At 37.8% G+C, this 16,399-nt stretch overlaps 1 long non-coding RNA gene across 1 annotated transcript; it reads right to left on the reverse strand.

Annotated features, from left to right (window-relative positions):
• Positions 1-1,064: 1,064 nt before the first annotated feature.
• Positions 1,065-13,028, reverse strand: LOC124409028. Its single transcript, XR_006929492.1, has 3 exons — positions 12,969-13,028; positions 7,393-7,398; positions 1,065-1,075 (listed from the first exon to the last, which is right to left on the reverse strand). It is a non-coding gene; the product is annotated as an uncharacterized LOC124409028 (long non-coding RNA).
• Positions 13,029-16,399: the final 3,371 nt, after the last annotated feature.

Consider the following 16,399-nt stretch of genomic DNA (forward strand, 5'->3'; position numbering starts at 1 on the left):
ATTTCCCTCGAGCCGGACAAATCATGTTAACGATACGTGCTGGTCCTCGTTCTCGTAAAAGCGCGATCCCATAACGTTGAGTGTATTCAGAGTAAATAACCACCATATCAGAGTGCTTCTGTTTGAAATTCAGTAATTAAACTTCTACGCAGCGGCGGTACCAAAATGTTATAACGGCACGAATATATATAGGTATATCAAGCGTAGCAAAGAATATATGTGTTACGTATAAACTACTGCAAAATTAATATAAGTGAAATATGTTCTGCCTTGAACATATGTGAACTGTAATGCATGCCGTGTACATTGAAGACATAAAATCGTACCCAGTAAATGTAAAAGCATTAGTATATTGTGTTACTAGTGCGGAAAGTGGGCGATTTCTAAAGAATGCGAAGTTTGCGAAATGTACCGAAGGCAAGCGCTGTAATCACACCAGGCAAGTATCACCTATCCGTACGTGTGACACATGCGATTTTTCCACACACTCGTGAAGGGAGGAAATATGATTTAAGAAGTACCGAAGGTCCAGCCGACTGCGCGTAAATTAGGGTTAGGTTAGGTTTCTTAAGCTCAGTGATGTGGTGCGTAAAATTTAGCTAGTCAAAAGTGCGCATGCGCCAAAGAAAGCCCTAGTGTGGAAAATCGAGCATTTCTGCTGTACGCATGCACCAACGTCGTTTGACCGTACTTTTCGAAATCACGCTTCACAGACTTTGAAAATCGAATCTTTTAAGCAATAATTGTCAAATGTTCAAATACTTGCATTTATTTTGCCGTTTTACATGTTACATTTATGTATAGTATATGAGAAATATACAAGAAAATATGTTGACTCCGTAGAGTTTTCATATCTATTTTTTCATCTTCCAGTAGCTACAATTGCTTTGAGTTAGAACATTGATGAAAATTTTATTTGAGATAGATATTTCATAAATTTCCATCCACATACATTGTGATTATGTAAAGCTGCGGTATAAAGAATTTGTAAAAATTTTGCACGGGCACAAAGTAGTGAGGAATTGAAATGATAACGTCGGTCATACTGACCTGGGATAAAAATGCGCTAAAAAGGCTGACTCTTGCAGTCGAATACAAATTCTCGCGTATCGTTCTGTACCCTATATGAGAGTCATCTGATATCAAACCGAAACCTCTGCAGGTAAAATATTGATCGACTATTTTAACTTGCTAAAATTTTTTTAGGCATTCTGTTAACCAAAAAAAGAAAAAAAAATTGAGTGTCTATATTTACGATTTTGAACGATTTGTCAAACATTAAATTCGACAAATGCGTTCTCCTTCTCGCTGCTATATTTAGGAATCAAATATGACCATATTTTTAGTTTTTAATCTTTAAATTGCCAGTCATTGACAAGAATTAAGGTCTAAGGTTTCAATCAATTAAATACACGACCAAATGATTGTAAAAAAAAATTTCTATCACTTTAGTTTGAGGAGTATCTCATGCTCGTTCTGATGCCTCTTTATTTGTTCAATTATGTTCAGCACTCTGGATGATAAAGCCAGTAGAAGGATACTGAGTATGCCAAATTTGGAATTACGTTTCAAAATCGAAAGTAGAGACACTAAATTTTTTTCGTTAAACATCAGTTTCATTTTTTCGTCAGCACAGTACACCAAAAAATTTTCAGGCAATTCGAAAATGGCAATGTTTCAAGAGTTTCCGGTTTGACATCGGATGAATCATATGTTACACTTCATGCTAGTGGATCATTTACTGTTTTCATTCAGCGTCATATATTTTAACAGTGCAGGTGTCGGCACTATAAATATTATGTCCTTATGTCTGTCCAATCTAAGTAATTACTCATTGATACAACTTATAAATAAACTAACAGGTGATTCAGTTTGTCGAGTTTCTCAAAATTCGAGAGGACACGCTGACAGTGAGATCACTAAATCTCAAACCATGTTCACTCACGTGCAAACAATACATCCTGATGTCACTTTGCAATCAAACCAGAATATAGGGAAGTTGGCGTCTTCTCGAAATTGTATACCTTCAAAAGGTATACTGTGAAAACTTTTAACGAGCCGAATGAAAACATGCGTTCGAACTTCGTGGTCTCATCGATCTACAAGTTTAAAAATCCGTAGTATACCTAAGATAACAGATGTTGGTATTGTTTTTGGAGTTTCTATGACGATTGGTTTTTCTGTTTCAATGACTTTATATTTTCTAAATTTTTTTTGCGCCTCGTACACAAACCAATTTTTTTTCACTTCCCATTCTCTCCAGTAGTTAAAAATATTTTTTCGTGAGTTAAAACCTCAGCTTTTCATAATAAAATTGCTCTAAGAAATTGCTGATTCAAATCACCATAGAAAAGCTAATTTCCTCGATAAAAGTGCATTTCTTCCATGATTCTTTTTCGGATTCCTAAGATTTTCACAGAAGAAAAACCCTATTTTCAGAGTGAGATCGCTGCGGGATCAGACTATCAATAATTAAATCCGATCTGGAGCTCTGTTAATATTTTGCAATGGTTCAGATAGTAATAGTCCGTGCTTCAGTTTTGAATCTAAGTACCTAAGTTTGTATAATACTAAAACAGCAAGTGCTATTCGTCTCGCTTCGGATCTTATTTAATTATTTAAAAGTTTGATCCGACACAGATCTCTTCCTATAAACAGAGATTTTCCATGTGAAGACAGAAATCCGAAAGAGATATGCCGAAAAAGATGATGGCATAGGCTGGTCAAGAAAAGTCTCTTTCTTTGAACCACCTGTACTTCGATGCTCGTTTCAATCGTTACGTATTTATATATTATATTCTTGTTTAAAATACGAACTTTTTCCGACGAAAATATACGTCAGAGAACTATTTTTAAGAACTCTAAACGATAGTTATAGGAAAACTTGTTAAAACACAGCGTGCAACAATTTAGAACAAAATAATATCATTGGTAAAGGAAACCGGGTTGATCAAATATCCAAGAATAATACCAACGTATAATAATCTCGTAAAGGTTACTATGAATGCTGTAATTTACAGATCAATCGTCGATCGTGATAAGGTCCGAACGCATATCATAATTCGAGATTTGAATGTCATGCAGCTGCCTTGTGAGAGAAACAGCCTTGATGAACCTTATAATTAGGTTTGCTTGGTTGATATTAAACTATGGATAATGTTTTTAGATATTATGTCAGTAAGGGTTTGCGTTTTACACTGAAGCTAATTTTAATAAGTGGTGTATATCTGTGCCACGAATTTGAAAAAAAGCCAAAGCTGTTCTATTTTACCAATTACACAGGGGCCAGTCACTTGATCCAGGAATCTTCGGCGGTAGTATCACCAAAGCTTGGCACCGGAAATGTAACCTCACTGGATTCAAACATCAGAGTACCGATTGGTGAGGTGACTTTAACCAAACTGCGTTTCCGGTAAATTCGAATGTCGTATTTCTTCTACCATCATCTATTTCAGAGCTCAATCCTGATCGGGAAACGAAAACTTATGAACTGAAAAACTATTCTTATCTACGCCCCGAGGAAATTGAAGAAACTCGATGGTGGCTGGTATTCAAAATGAAATCCAAATGAAGATAAGTTTTTTTTATTAACGATTATTTGGTAATTTGAGGGTTCTACAAATTTTCAAAGTGAGGATAAAGACTGACGCGTATTATATATTTGTAACTGTAGCGCAAAAAATTATACAATCATGATTCAGGTATTGGACAAATCTTCTTTACTGGCCTCAAAATAAGAATTCACTTTTTATTATTGCAGGTTATTGCAATTTTGTCGTTCTAAGTATCTCGAGAAAGGTATCCCGATTGCAGAATTTTGTTGAATCAATGTCCAGATGATGCTCTGTAAATAAAAAAAAAGAACCATGAAAGAGTAAAAAAAATCACCCAGTATACATTTTAGTGCTGTAAAATCAATGAAAATTATCGAAAAGTTCAAAAGAAGGTCGGGCATCGGTTGAGTTGACGTATAAATCCTCAGTTATTTTGTTTTTCTTGTCTCGTGCTTGACGTGTTTACCTAGATGATTCGGGGTTATCCGCTGCCAGTAGTGTGAATAACCGTATCAACCGCGGACGGAAGAGACGAAGTTTCCGTCAACGATCCAACACTTCGTTTTCCAAACCGTGCTTCGTGAGTAATATCACAAAAAGTAGTGACTGAATCTACTCACGCGTGAACACAATCTATCGTTCATCGCCCGTGGTTCAATTAAGCCTCTTTTAAATCGTTATCTTTCCCCTTGTTCTGCTAGGCAGTTGAATAAGATCGGTTCGTTCAAAGTCACGCGATAATAGTAACGTGAATACTGAATATCCACGATCAAGGTGTAAAGAGCTGTGTTGTCAAAACTCGTTGTGTTAGTAAAAAGGGCGGAAAAGCATTGCGTTGATTGATTGAAAACACGATAACTGTTGAGATTAAGTCTTCGAATTGAAATCATACCGCAGGATAAATGGCACGCTATAATAACTAAACCACAAGATAGTGTTATTTGGTGGAAAATTTGTGATATTGAATTTTGTGGTTGTTACTGATGAGGCACATCGCAACTAGAATCAACTTCGCACCACTATTGTAATCTCAACGAAGAAATCTGTGAGTAAATATGTTATAGGTCATAGTATTTTAGTATCGTATATAACATTAAACGGATCAGTCACTCCATGTCACACATATTGGGGTAGGATATGTGGAATATTACAAACGCGGTCATGAAAAACCATTTCGAAAGAGCCCTTTGTGTGGGTGTTATTCTCTGAATTCTCTCATCCCCATAAATTTGATTGTAATTATTTGTTTAAATGGTACGTAATATCGTAAAGTATAATTCCTATTGTTGTGACATTTTTTTTTATGTTTGTTGGTCAGAATAATCAAAATCACGCCATTCATCTTTCAATTTTCAGTGATCCTTTTGCACGTAAAAAAAGTGAATGATCATAATATTTCCATCGCCGATGAAGGTTCGTGAACTTAATAATAACAAGTCACAAAAACGCATATTCGTTTATCAAACTTACTCATTTTCTTATCAAATGATTGATGATCATATCGGAAGGTCAGTAGTTAAGCACAATAGTACCATTGCTTTTTAAAATTCACAAGAATTATGAATACTCCAAGGATAATTACTATTTTCCAAAATTTTCGATTCCATGATAAAAATACTCGTTAAACAACTAATCGAACAAATTGAACTACCTCAAACGATTAAGTCGGTGACTGCGGTGAAGTAATGACGAACCATCTGTGATGCTTCAAGGGAAGATCGATTTTTGATTGGATGCCACAGCTTGTGAAACGAGTTGTATATGGTGTCTGTGCTAGACTTTCGAGAACCACAAGCTCACGGCTATTATTCGATCATTTCCACGGATTTCTGAATTATCGATCACCTAATCATTTCTGGTGGTGGTGCCGACCATCTTCATGGTACCCTTTTATCCTGGTGGTGGGATAGCACGTTAATATGATTCCCTCGCGCACCAAGGGCCTACCGTTTGCTGGCAATTTGATGGATAATGACGGACCCTGGTTCTGATTGCCGGCAAGGCCAGCAAGTAGATTGGACACAGATGCCTCTTCGCCTCGTCGCCTCCTTGCCGCCTGGCCATCCTACGGCCAATCGGGCCCGCAGCTGTGGGTTGCGTGCCAATTTTGTTCGGAATCAGTGAGCAGCGCGCTTTGCTCGATGGCTGAGGAGTTAGGCTTGCCTCTGATCTCTCGATTCACTGTAGTTCTGCTGACCGCGTGAGCACGAAAGCTGGCAGGATACGAGCAGGGGAAACACGTATACCGGTACAAGGGAATGAGGGAAGATTGCGCTCGAATCGGAACCTCTCATGATTTACTGTAGTTGAAAAAGGCAATTTAATTATGGAAAGACTGTATTAATTGAAACACCTGAGGAATACAGATGATTCATGTGAAGTCTGTTTGTTCCAAAACAAATAACCATGGAAGGTCGGATAAGGGGAGAGAGTTTTGAAATTTACAAGACTGAAATTTTACAACATTTTACAAATAACTATTTATAATATCGTCGTGTAATTACGATACTAGAGAAATCCTGGGGACGGTTTTCTATTCCTCCGAGACAATTTAAACAAACTTCTTTGACGTGAAGTTTAGTTTATCAAGAATTACTCCGTTAAGTATTCAATTGTCTTTAATGAATAAGAAATAAATTTAAATATGCCCAACACCGTTAGGAACTATCGTTGAACCTCAATAAATATATATATTCACGGATGTTTAAAGGCATATAGTTTTTTTTTTTTTTTTTAACGTCTTATGTATTACGAGATGATCATAGTGGAAACGTCCGAAAATGTCTGACTTCCGAATCCACCCCGCTGTGTTTGTCTCATGACTTCAATGATTTCTACCACCTGAGACACGGACGGCGTCCTGGTAGCTTACAGTGGCCACGTTTATCGCACTTGAGAAGTGCGTTGGTCCCAACTCCCAGGTGGCGGTTGGATCGGTCGTAATAACGCTGGATCGACAATAGTAGCAGGGCATGCCTGTATTTACGACTAGAATCGCTGACTCCTCCGGGTTCAGGGCTCCTTGACCCTCTCTACCGCAGGGATGCGCCGATATCATCTCGCGCCTCCAGTGCTCACGGATCATTCCCTTCGCGTACTGGATGTTACACTATAAAAGATCAACCCGCAAAGGCACCTACCTATATATGTACCCACGCCTGCTCGCTTGGGCCTGCCTGTATATTACTCACGCTGGTGTATTTTCACTCCGCGAGGCGATCGGCACCGATATCATAACTCCTTGTCTCGACGCCGCTGCCAGCCTCTGGTCCATTCCGGACAGACGCTTAACCATGGTAGCAAAAGTCACCGGCTTAGTCAGCGGCGATAACGCCGGCTTGGTTTCAAAGTCACGTGAAACGTGTTGACTTTCCTACCTAGCTAACTTTTTTCTCACTGAGGATAGTGGTCTGGTCTAAGAACTCGTCGTTTATTGTGCTCCAGACTCTGGAGCACATCTCTGCAAGGACACCTAATCAACAAGTGTTGGATAGTAATGAATTACAAAGAGAACATGACGAAACTCTCTTTGGAGGAGTGCAGCGTAGAGCTGCTTTCAAAGGCGAGACAAAACAGGGATAACGTATCCGAATGCCTGATAATGAATAGAAGTTAACTATTGGATACGGGGATCAAGCGAAAATGTTTGAATGAATCGCGCTAAATGAAGGCGAACAGAGGTTTCGGGATAGAGGGCAGTTGTCTAATATAGAAAAGTTTTTCAATCGAGAGAAGTCTAATACAATATATTATGGTGTTGCAATCAGTGCAGCTTGATGCAGACCCACCGCTGAAGGCTTCGCTAAAAGAATGGCAGTCGACGACTCAAATCTGATACGTTCAACTCGAATAATTAAAATTGCGATTTGTTGAAGTTTCACTCAGTTCACGTATCTCTTCAAAGATTTCCTGAAAATGTGCTTCTCTTCCAATGGCTTGTTGTTGACAAAATTCAACTCTCACTTGCTCTTCATCCTTTTCTCAATACATTATAATTGGAGATTTTACACCTCAACTACTACGAAAGGTTTTATGAAGGGATGTTTTATACATTTCTGAACTACGCCAATGCCAAATATGGCGCTGATTGACTTATAGGTTATATCAGAGAAATATAATCGAATAAAATTTCAAGCCCAGCCAAAAATGGCGCTGGTGGGCAGTTAAGAGGAAAGAATTAAGTTTGTTAATAAAAAATTCAAGCTTATACAGATTCACCAATGGTTAACGAGGCACTGGTAAAATGTTGGATGAAAAAAGCAATTCACGAATGTCAGAACGGGCGTCGGTGAATATGCAAACGAGGGTTTGGTGATAGATCTATCGGTTTGAAAATTCCAGTTAATGTATTGTCCAAAATAACAGGTAGTTGAGTAATTCGACTCAATTTAGGTTATTAACACAATGAAAATCAGTCAAAATTACAAATAAATCAAACTTAACATCAACAAGACAATCAGTATTGTCACCAACTAATTCAAATCAACCATATTAAAAACAACAAAAATATATATCAATTTATGTTCAAGTTCATGTTAATACAGAGGAAGAAATGCTCAGTTAAAATCAGTAAATAAAAATACTTTTGTTGCGGTACTTATAGATATAGATTTCCATTGAATTATGTGAGAGGTGTGTAAGCGTAACGGACCCTGTATTATCAGGCAAAAGTTTCTTGGATTAGCCACTGGAGTCTGGCGCTACAATCGGGCGGAAACGAAGCTCTGGGTTTCAGCTTTGTCAATCGTGCGCTAGACATGGTGACGACTAGAAGTGCTCAGCCAGTTAAGTAGATTTCGGTTTATAATATAAGCTAAGCGGTGCGAGGGGAGGGTGGAGGGGGGGGGGATTAATTTTAAATTGATTACGAGTAGGCGCCACGACTGTTCGCCAGATTCTGAAGAATTCTGAACTTCAGCCCAGATGAGTATTTGGAGAAGATTGAAAGATATCTGTGAATGTAACCACAGCATTTTATACTATGAACCCGTTGGGCTGGTGACGTAAGAGGTCCTTGGTGACCTGGACTCTGAAACGGGAGGCGTCATCGGCTGTCGTGTCCCGGTAGTGTCTGGGGCAAGTATATTGAGTCACGAGTGCGGAAAGTGGGCGGTTTCCGAGTACTAGTGTAAACGCCGCATGAACCAGTGCGATCATTGTGGTTGCACGAGTCTGAAATCGCTCATCCGCAGGTGTGACATACGATATGAAATTTCCAACACCTGTGAAGGAAAGTTTGATCTGAGAAGCAACGATGCCACGGAACAACGGTGAACGATTCTACTGCCAACAGGTCAAATTTGGGTTAGATAGCGTACACTCGGTGGCATAATGCGTAATATTGAATCATTCGAAAGTGCGCATGCGCCAAAGAAAACACTGGCGTGTAAAATGTAGCATTTTAATGGTGCGCATACGATGGTACTGTTTTTCTACACTACTCACAATCAGAAATAGGGTACTTTACACACGCTCCACAGGCTTCAAAAATAGAACTTTCCAAACAGGTGAACTGAATTTTTTCTGTGAACTGAATTCTGTGCATGAATTTATCGATCGTTGAACGTATTGACTGATCTTTACGAACTAAGAGCTCTGTTAAGAATTTTGCGAGATCTGGACATACCTCTATATGAACTTGATGTGGACCATAGAAAGTTGAAAAATGTTCAGATTTCCGAATTCATTGTTAGTTACACAGATTCGGTGTTGACTGCGGTCTTAAAATGGCGATAAATAGTATCATTAATTAATTAATATAAAAAGCCAATCAAAATCGACGTCCTTATTAAATTTGGGTATTATTTGTCGTTAGACTATTGACAACCACAACATTCCACAGTGATGTAGTATTGAAAATTGAGTTTTATATTGAATGTGAAAAAGAAACGTATGTAGAAAAAGTAAGATAATAATAATAGGTTTTTCGCCACTTCGCTTAATCGAAACGAGACGGAATCTCACCCGGATGCGTTGCGTCTCTGTATCATCGCATCAGGCGAGACTCTAATTAACGCTCCAACGCTCAATCATCTCCACTGGGACACTGAAGACGTGGTCAAACGTTCGTCATAATGCAATCAACTCCCGTGGCCAATGGGAAAATTTTGTTATTGTTAGTCCTAACGATCCGACGGTCGTTAAATTTCCGCCCTTCTCTAACTATCGCTGGGTTCTGATTTCAAGATATATTAAATGTGCCCGCCAAATGCACCCTTGAGGAGTCCTGGTCTCAGAGTATATTACTTCACAACGGAGCTGTCGGCCAAATCGATCTTAGGCTTGGCACAATACTCACAGTCCAAGATGATATTGGACTATAGTTTTCTTTTTTAAATCATTAAAGCAGTGTTAGAAGATCACTTGATACGTAATCAAAAAAATTTGAAGACTCCTCAGAATTTCTCCTTCATAGATCAATTTTCAAGTACTTAACGAAGTTCAGATTATTTGGCCAAATCAATCCCAAGACTTTATACCCGTAGAAATATGTCTTCATTGAGCGATGATCCAAAAATTTTTCGGAGTCAAACGACTTGATGTTTTGAATGATTTATAATTGAATGTTAAATCACAAGGTTGTAATTGGAAACAATGTAAGATTAGTTCTGCACTTTCATAGTTTTTTTTTTTTTTTTTTTTTTTTTCTTTTTACTTTACACAAAACGTTTTCAAGCTTCAGTAAATGGTTACTTGCACCATCGAAACGCTTCAGCGTCACGTCGGAAATCAAGAAGACTGTCGTCCGTTCCTCTTGTTACTTCAGATACCAACGTGACATTCGTAATCCAACCGCTGCGGGGTCATAGCCTCGAAGCTACGTGAAACTATCGCATCAATAATACCACCAACAAGAACTTCGGCCATCTAGAAACAATAGGAAAGGGCTTAGGCGGGCTAAAAAATCTAGCCTGTAGTCGTGTTGCGGTTCTGGCGCGTTGCTAATAGAATGCCTCGTCGCATCGTGTTCTCCGGGCGTTACTCTTGTCTTAAGGATCGAGAATCGTGTTCGGTTTTATCTGTTGAAATGCTGCGGTGGCCGAGCGAATTATCCACGATCAGACGATCGCCGTAGCCGCCTTTGCTTTTACTGTGAGATTCTAATCGACAACTTCTCCGTAGAAGTCATCTGACTTTAATTTTGAAGTTAAAAATTTTTAAACTTTATTTTTATTTAAATATAATTATTTAAAAATTTATGAAGACATTCAATTTTGCTCAGAAAAAATAAAATTCACGAACAAATCATATTTATCATACATTTTTTGATTCGATACCAACACAGATCTGTTAAGCACAAAATAATTATACGTGTATGTGTATGTGACTACCTTGTGTTGTATATTTATCACACAAATATTTATGAGGCTGAAGTTAGTAACGATAAAGTAAAAAAAGGATAAAAGAAAATCACTGGAAATTCAAAATATCAATTTAAATTCAAAGTTTGCATAATATGAGTATGTTAGTATTGGCAATGCTGTATTATGGCTTATTGAATTTCAGATTATAATAAAGTTGTGAAATATCGATTTTTCTTAAAAATGCATCGTAAAAATAAGATTTCTAACTTGATTCTCACACGTGTTTCGTGTATATTTATTTTATCACAGATGTATGACATACGATTACATAAAATTTTTATCACCCATATCTGATATATACATGTTTTTCTACTGGTATGTCAGCAAAGTGGTTATTTTCGTTCGTGAGATGATATTTACGTCGATTACAAAAGTTTTCTAAAATTTTTCACATTGTGTTTTATAAATTTCTTAACGCCATCAATAGTGGTTGGAAAAAATAAAATTTCATTCTCCAAATAAACAGTTGTGAAGCCGAAATCTTTACGCAACTGTGTTTAAAAAAAAAAATCCAGATCTTTCTGCGTGACATGGGATATTGTCGAAGATTCGTGATATTACCAAGAATGAATCATTAAAATTTGAATCAGAATGATTCTAGGGATGAAGAAAGAAAGAAAGCAAAGCGCAAATATATTCGCAAAGGTATGCGTGTAGCGTTCCCGAAAGGACGGGAGACAGCGAATAATCGGTGTTCGTACGACACGTGGTAAAATGAACTCGAATTAATTACAATGAGCAGGAAGCTCACCACGTGGAGAGGTTCCCACACACCAATTACTTGGTCTAATCGACCCCCGTCGATCAATGCTCGTTGTCGCACTCCAACATTCGGAAATTTGTGACCCTCGTCAGTTTTTGTCATTGGTATCGCTGAAAAAGAATTCTGCGAAAAATACAACCTTATACTTTTTTTAAAAACCCTTGGAACTTATGGATGCATAATTATTTTATCGTTACTTCAATCAAACTACCCCTTTAAAAATATACAATTGAATTTTCCATATTCTAAAGTTGATTGTTATGTTTTCTTGTTCAAAACAAGTATAGTATTATGGTACTGATTGCCATAATATTGTTGTTGCAAGCTTCTATAAACTAATAACTAGACGCATTATTGAAACAAGAGGTTTGTTGTTGTGAAAATCGTCACAATTGGAGGAATTTGAACCCTGAACGCTTGTATGACTAGCCACCCGCTCTGACTGTTACGCCAACCTAACTTTTTGAGAATATGGCTATTTTAAGCCTCTTATACAAGGCTCTTAATCAAGTCAGTAATGTTGTTATGAGTACGAGTTATTACAACGTGACGGGAAACTATGAATAGATGGTTACTGAAACCACATTTATAGTTGCTTATACTATGGTGATAGTAGAATTAGCCAAGCGAAAACAGTTCATCTTACTAAACCTACGTGAATAGTTCGCATCCAACAACTTGCAAGGTAATAATTACCTTTTAAAAGTTATTTTCCTCATTACACGTACAGAGTTAACAGAATTATCAAAAAAGTTATATTTCTGATCGATTTTAAAATCACTAAACAATTAAAAAAATAATAACATATCATGAGCTTTTCCATCGAAACCTTATTCATAATCGTTGATACTTAAGATTCCAAGCTCTGAATATCCTTGAATTATTCTCATACGGTGGGCTTGCATTTTACAAAAAAAAAAAAACTTTGAAAGAATATTTTGATAAGCCTATTGTTTCGGTAATAAACATAGTTATGAATATCACTTGTATACATGATTTTTTGGTAACAGGTGATTATCACAGTAGAAACTGGTATCGTATGATTTCCAAAGTCTTTAAAATTGCTAATTTAACGGCCATTTCGAATCAAGTACTTTAGTATTCCATAACACAAAAGTATAGCACTTAAGGGGGTGCTGTGGTCGGTTTCAACTTTGGCTCTAGATATTTAAATCTACATATCGCATACGTAAAAAAGGGCCTAGCAGCCCCATTGTATACGTAATTCCTAACAAAAACACCGCAATACATTTTCATCTGACGCACAAATAAAGAAATGATATGAACTCTACGAATTTGCTATTACGATTTCGTAGAACCCGTGCCATTTCTTCATTTCTACGTCAAGAGAAATTCGCTGAAATGTTTTTCTTCAGAACCATGCATATAATGGGATTGTTAAGCCCTTTTTCACGTTGGAGAAACGTGGATCTCGATATTCGAAGCATATACATCAACGTCGAAATCGACCAGGACACCCCCTTAAACCAAACTGCCTATCTTGAGCACCCCCTCAATGTACCGTCACGTGACAAAGTCTCGTTTTTGAGTTGTTACAATATATACCTGTGAAAGTGAACAGCATATATATTCCACTCTAAGGACACGGAATCGGTATTGAATTTCGTGGTGAAATGGATGCTGCAGTGATTCGTTCGAATCCTATCTTCCGAAATGCACATCCGCGGTGACGCCGTAGGCGGTCTGTGGCTGACGGCAATTAATTGCGTGACGCAGGTTGCGGTGAACGACGTGACGGTGACTTGCAACAACCGCGAGCTATCATATTAGCGGTAATTGAAAGATATCGATGTAGAAAAACGTCAGGATTTTTGCGATATCGCGAACAGTAGCAGTTGGTTTCAACGACCGTCGGATGACTTGCACGGCTTCGTGTGAGCCACGTCACACGTGTGGATCACGTATCCGTGCCAGAACATACACGTGTATCCAGTATCGGTTTTACACGGGCGACACGCCTGACCGGCGACAGGCGAACTCCAAACCAAACACTGTTTCGACGCTGTGATATTAATACCGGCCATTTTGAAGGGGAACCTCGAAGCAGCTTCATCGTTTGAGTTGGCTTCGGCTCGTGACAGCCCGCTGTCGTACCAAAATATTCCCAGTCAATTTACTTTCAGGAATTTTCGCATAAACGTTGACGTGTTTAAGGGAAGCAGTAAACCATCTATTTTTGGTCGGCAACGTTTGAAAGGGTCGTAACTCCACTTTTCCTAAGACTCGAGATCGGGAACTGAATCACTATACGCGAGTAAACCATCTTCTTACACTTCCTTGTCACGAACATTATCGGCAATAATTTTTTTCGACCTGGATCCGAAGTCAGGAAGTAAATGGATCAAGCATCGTCGCAAAGTGCTTTATAAATATGTAATCGATTTGATATTCTCCTTTAAGCCAATGTTCTTTTTTTCAACTTGGAATCACTTTTAACCACTGTTTATACATCCATTTATTACCACTGCGGACACCCTTCAAACCTCTTTGCATAAAAAGTATATCAGAAATAATCACTTGGACGATCCAGATGAGGTTCGCTGAAGAAAAAAACTATTTCAATACTGCTTTGAACATCGTAACACTTTACACCTGATACTAAGTAATTGCGATCGTTAATTTTTTACAAGAATGCATCTACGAGCGAGAAGGTGAAGCCAAAAATAATAACATAAAGTAGAAACTTGCGGCGTGCACAGTTAACTGCAACGCTATCCTTCAGTTTTGAAGACATCATTTTTTGATGAGTTCGTTGATGTGATGCGTATTTATATATCTATATTTGGAAGGTGATAATGATTAATGAAAGCAATGAGAACTTGGAGATTTTTGGGGAGTATGAGTCGTAACTAATTTTCGAGAATCCAAATTTCATCTGTATAGTTTTTATTTTTTTTTATTTTCTGCAACGAGGGGGAGTTGTGTTCCATTTAAACTAATTATAACTCGCATGGCTTCTACCGAATCAGACATCTTTTGTTATCATGTGATCATATATTCATTTCGAGATTGATCGGACGTTTGAAATGTATGTGATAAAGGACGTTTAGAGGCACGTTTTTGAATTTGTATAACTCAAGGAATATGTCTGTTTCAAAATGGGTATCGTGTCTCTTATCACCTACTACGAGTCGAAATTTATCACGTCACATTCACTCGATATTAAGGAGTATAATCTACGTTCTGATACCTTTTTCATAAGTTTCTATACAACGAGACAGAAAAATTCCGGTCAAAAGTAAAACACTCTCCCCTACACAAGAAACATAATCTCGTTCAATTGGTTTCAACTCAAGGTAAAGACATTAAAAAAAAAAAAGAATGGTGTATTTTTTTTGGTAATGAATGCTCCGACTTTTCCTCCTTGCTCGGTTGACCTTCTATAATCAAAATGATCGGTCGGCCTGTTTGCTGAAAAGTTATTAAATCTCGGATAAAAATCGAATTGTCAACAAAGATACCGGGGGAAAATGATGAAGTGATAAAGTCCCCGATGAGATGAACGGGTCTCCACGGCTCGCGTTTCAGATTTTAATAATGTCACGCCTGTTGAGCGATGCCCTCCGCTTGTCGTCGGTCGGCTTCGTATCTGTGTTTGCTTTCAACCCATTTGCCACGCCACCCGGAAGCCTCCGGGAGTCAAGACCTCCACCGATGACAGATTGGGACTTTCACGCGTTTGCGCTGTTCCACCGTGAATCGTCAAACCGTCTGCATTTCGTATGCCAGAAATAATTTGGACCGTTTCAAAATTCTCATTCATGTTTACATTGGCCGTTCTAAGGTTCTACAGTACCGCCTACGCCCTTCTTCGTTTGTATTTTATAATTGGATAGAACCGGTTTGGTACTACTAATACGCATTATAGAAATCTCGAATCATTGACGAATGATCGTGTTGTTGGAAAAATTGTAGATTGTAGAATATAAGTGGAGATAAAAGAGGACCATTTATGGAAGTGAATTTTTTGCTCAGTAAGCGAACTCGATTTATACTTTATGCATCTGAATGGACTATATTTTTTTTTTTTGATACGCTTGTGTTAAAAAATGTTGTATACGAAGAAAGACTGGTTCACTTTTTCTATGCCTATTGCAGCTGTGGTTGAATCTACAAATAAATATCGAACTGCGATCTTTCGATGATTCTACTGCCACGCTAGAGGCAGTTCACATTTTAGTTCGAATCGAATGAGGTGCTGCTTTTTAAGAAATTTGATAGCCTAAGCGTATGAATAATAATCAATAAAAAGTCTGAGACTGGGATGATCGGCTTCATGAATAATTTTCTGTTGAGAATACTTGTTAGGTATATTTCAATGGAAATCTTGACTCATTCATGATTGACTGATTTAAATGACAAACTATTGAAGAATTATTTATCCAATTACAAAAAATGCGAACGTGTTTTGAGACTCGCATCATTTCCAACTGCAGTTCTGTCAAAAAACGCTATCATGATCAACATTCACTTTACGAGGTTTATTTGACGCGATATAATTTTAATTACCTTTTGTTGGATGAACTGCGTAATATGTTCCTACAAATTTCCGCACCCTCGATGGCTAATTACAAAATCTTCATGAAACGATTATTCTAAATTTACTCATAGTTAACACGTAGTGGCGTAATTTGGCAGATGCTTCAACACATTATTGTTACTTGACGCTTTAGCGAAGTGGTATAAGCCGATTACGT

The sequence above is a fragment of the Diprion similis genome, chromosome 8, assembly GCF_021155765.1.
Source record: "Diprion similis isolate iyDipSimi1 chromosome 8, iyDipSimi1.1, whole genome shotgun sequence".
NCBI classification, from domain to species: Eukaryota; Metazoa; Arthropoda; class Insecta; order Hymenoptera; family Diprionidae; genus Diprion; species Diprion similis.